A 4,408-nucleotide genomic window follows, 5' to 3' on the forward strand; every position below is an offset into this window, starting at 1 on the left:
TACTCTCATGCCCCATATTTCTGTTTCTTCCATTTTACACTGGTSAAAATAAGGGATCTAGATTATTCATGATAATTATACTTTACTTGTTGGAATAGACACACCTGATAGGAATCTTACTAGAACTGTAGCTACTAATGAATGACTGAAGGCTAGGGAACAGGTATAACGGGAAAATAGAATACCTCTTTTTACCTCTTTTTTTTTTTTTTTTTTTTTTTTTTTTCCCTGGGGATGCTTCTGTAGTTCTTTATTCGCTTCCACTGAACTTCGCTTTCAGCTCTATATACTATATTGGACTGAGTTAGTACTAGATTTGTATTGTTTCCTGTCTTGATAAAATCTCCCATTCCCGATCTGTGACCAAACCCAAACACTTAACAAAGTTTATGAACTGAAAATAACAATTTCAAAAATTTCCATTGGAAGATTTCATTTAGGTGATTTTAAAACATTTGGATTGCATTCAAGTCTGTTTATATTTCCTATTTGAAAAAGAAAATCAAATCTTTAATTTTGAAGTGTTAAGCTCATGCTTCATCCAATTTAATTTTTCAGTGTTTTAAAATCTGATTTGACCCATTTCCTGCATAGTTTTGGCTAGAAGCTTTTTTTTGGTGAAAAATCATTTTGTCAAAAAGCTCCTACCTAGCTTTGCTGTCCAAGGTAGTCAAAGAAACAAACATAACAGGACACTTCTAGTATATACAATGGCATAATCAGCTGGAACATGAATAATATACACATAYGTATCTAACTGGTCCTCAAATGATGAGGAAATCTGTGTCTCATGCTGTTTAAATCGGAAGTTCTTAAAATGTAATTAAACAGGAAAAAGAAAGAGAACTTCCTTTTTTTAGTCATTATCATTCTATTTTTCACCTGATATATATATTTAGATGCCTTATTTTCACCCAATGCACAGACTGCTCCTTTCTTACGTCCATACCTGCTCACAGGCTTTGTTGTGTACTACATAAATTCATTCATTTTGTTTTACTGGCACCCTAAGAATTCAGTTCTTGAGAATCTGGGAGATGAGTAAAACCAGGGGAAATCAGCATGCTGTAATCAATGGCACAAATGTATACTACCCAGTCAGGGTCTTTCACTCCGTACCAGTTTGCAGGCTCCTGGGGTTTTTTTGTTTTTTTTTTTTTTTCCAGTTTCTCCCCCACCCTCAGTGTAGAGCTTCATGTAGCAAATCAAAGTGCTCTGACATTTCACAGATAAGTCTGCATAAATCTCTCAGGAAAAGCTCACAGACCTCCACAGCTCTATGGAATCGTGAGGAAAACAACACCCCTGCTAGTGGTCCAAACTTGTTCCCGCCATAGAAACTCTTTTTAGTGCACAATAGACTGTAAAGTACCTTGAGCCACTTTCGAAAACACATCTCTTTTTCAGGTTCTAGACCTATGAATTATATTGTACATATTATTGCACAACCCCAATAAGTGGTTTCAAATTTTCCACTTTGTAAGATTGTTTGTAAGTAAGTGATTTGTCCTGCTGTAAATGGCAAATTGCTGACTCCAGTTTGAAAGCTGACTGATTACATAGTCGCATAGTCCTTTGTTTTCTGGTTCTAATTTGGGGGGATTTTACCCAGCTTTCATCGTACAGTTTGAGAGACTTTCCCACCTGATCAGTAAAGAGTTTTGGTTGTGGTACTGGATAGAAATGTTAACTACATCTTTTGCACATGAAAAAGTGTTAATGGCACCAGCAGAGATCTGACTTTACATGTTAGCATTATTAGCACTTAGTTACCTTTGAAGGCAGTTGGAAAGCAGGTGTAAAACGTGAAGGGATCTGCCGGAGGAGCTTTATGAAACTTCGCAGCGGTAGCTCAGGGGACGCTTCCCGCCTGCCGGAGGGAACGGCAGCCCTCAGCTGCCCCCGTTGCAGGAAGCTGTGCCAGCTGGAGGGTGTGTGCAAACTTACTCCGGTCTCCTTATGATACCTGCATGTGAAAAAACGAGGGAGAATTCAGTGCACGGAAAAGAGAGTCTCCCTGATCTCGGAGCACAGACAATTGCCCTCTAGTGAACTGAGCTGCAGCCATCCCTGCCTTGAACTGGTTGTGGCAGTCAGTTCAGGTGAAAAAGCAGAATTTTCGTGCTTTTTTTTTTCTGATCCAGTTTGTCACTTAGCCCCATAAAAATCGTGCAAGGACAGCTGCAGGAGGGCACAGGCTGGGAACGAGCAGCTGGGGGCTGCTAGGCTGGCACTGGCACCGAACGGCACTGCCTCCCTGCATCTGCGCTGAAACAAGGTTAGAGCGTTGAGACAGCCAGCGACATCCGAGACGTGGGAGCGGAGACAAGCAGATGGGGCAGTACCTGCTTCAAGCGCTCCAGCGAGAGTCACTGAAAAGGACGTCTGTCCCCGCTCTCGGATCCGGGGCTTCAGTGACCCCCCAACCGCAGCTGGGAAGCAAAACCTCTGCAATGTGCTTATGAACTGATATTTTTCAGAAGCTTGTGTTCTGAGTGGTCTTTTGAATTAATCTTCACAAGATATCCAAAAAACCCCTGCTGTCAGATGTACCAAATATCGAGTCCTTGTTGCAACATGCGGCGGTACTGGAGCTTCCCAACAAAACAGTTGCAGAGACGCTTGTAAGATGCCAAAACCAATAACTCCTTTTTTTCCCCCTTGGCCTTGTTCAGCAAAATCGTTTTAGCTGAAACTTCAAAAAATATTTTTCAGTCTGAGGTACACACTAGTTTTGGAGTTTTTCAGCCCCCAAAATGAAAGTTTAGCAAAGTTACAGATAGCTGAAAAATGAATTTGTAAATGCAAATATTGGGCATCCATGACTGCATTATCCTTTAGTAAAAAGGTTATCTTATCTCTCCTTTCCTCTTTTCTTGTATCAAATCCCAGGCCGACATATTTTTCTCAGTAAATGCTGGGTTTGACATACAATGATAAAAGCATATAGAAATGACTAATATAAAAAGCCTGAATGAAAGACATTTAAAAATAAACCGGAAGTAAATCTTTACTTAAGAATAATTGTTTTGTTTCCTTGTCATTAGCAATCTGTTTGTAGACACCACAATCATTCCCTTTTGTGTCTGCATTTAATAGTAACAACTTTGCAGCAATGCCTGCTTTATCCCCATTGTTTTCACTTGATTTCTAGGGCAAACAAGACTAAAATTTTCAGACATTTAATAAATGAAAGCCTCAGAATGCATTAAAGGTCATTATATGCACATTATCAAATTCTTTCACACCTACTTCCCCCCTCACCCCGGTAATSCCCAGGACCTCTCGCAGATGACCAGGTAGAATTCAGGACAGGACTTCACCTGAAAAATGTAATGCTAGTCCTCCTCTTCCTCCCAGTCACCTGTTAGCACTTTCAGACAACAAATAACACAAGGAATCTGAACTGTTTTGCTGGGAATGCCATCTGCRTGGTGGCAGCTGGGGTGGGAGGGAAGGCATATACAGTAACGAACAGCAATAAATACGGACCGTAGATAAAATTAGGAGGCGTTCTACTGATTTCCAGTGTTCTGGWTCTTTGCATGCTTCCATTAACTGGATACAGCTCTTCTTAAACTGCTGTTGAACATCTGGATTATTTTGCAAGAAAGCAAATCCAGCGCACTGGGACAAAGATGTCAAACAAGTCAGTTTGGGCAAAATGCTAAGGCTACAGAAAATGCTGAATTCCGGTTTCATTTATGATTAAATAAATTCACTTTTTAACATATTCCAGCATACTAAAAGTAGCACGGGGAAAAAAAGATGATAGAAAGTATTGTTAAAAGGAGTATATCATAAATCATCCAAAATGAAATATTAGCAAAGAGCTGAAGAGAAAGTTCCTTGTTGACCAAAGATAAAATCAGCTTCTAGATCACTGACTACTCTTTCGGTACATGAATTCTGGAAAGAATTTTCAGGCATAACATTTGAATTTCCCATTGCCATTTAAAGTAACTACTTGCATTTGAACTGTCCCTTTCACTGTATTGCAGAAAGGATAATTCAATGACAAAGACCAGATTAATGAATTTAATTCTGTAAATAAGATGAAAGGAGAGGAAATTTAATAGATTGAAATTTTCCTCATATCTCTTCATTAATGGTTTACTGACAACATCCTCTTACACAGAATCACAGAACCACTGAGGATGGCAGGGACTTCTGGAGATCACCTAGTCCAACCCTCTGCTCACAGCAGGCTCACCTAGAGTAGGCTGCTCAGGGCTRTGTCCACTTGGCTTTTGAGTATCTCCAAGGATGGAGACTTCACAACCCCTGGGCAACCTGTTCCAGTGGTTGACCACTCTCACAGAAACACAGTTTCATCGTATGTTTAAATGGCATTTCCTATGTTTCAATTTGTGTTCACAGAACCACAGAATCATAGAATCAGTAAGGT

The 4,408-nt window shown here is 39.9% G+C and overlaps 1 long non-coding RNA gene across 1 annotated transcript in view; it reads right to left on the reverse strand.

Annotated features, from left to right (window-relative positions):
• Nucleotides 1–1,781: 1,781 nt before the first annotated feature.
• The window catches only part of LOC146593008 (uncharacterized), an 11,043-nt gene continuing 8,416 nt past the window's right edge, over nt 1,782–4,408 (reverse strand). Inside the window, exon 4 of the long non-coding RNA XR_014896491.1 lies at nt 1,782–1,966. This is a non-coding gene — a long non-coding RNA (uncharacterized LOC146593008). The remainder of the gene's footprint in view (nt 1,967–4,408) is intronic.

Source organism: Rhea americana, unplaced genomic scaffold, assembly GCF_003343005.1.
Source record: "Rhea americana isolate MKP2758 unplaced genomic scaffold, rheAme1 scaffold_31, whole genome shotgun sequence".
NCBI lineage: Eukaryota > Metazoa > Chordata > Aves > Rheiformes > Rheidae > Rhea > Rhea americana.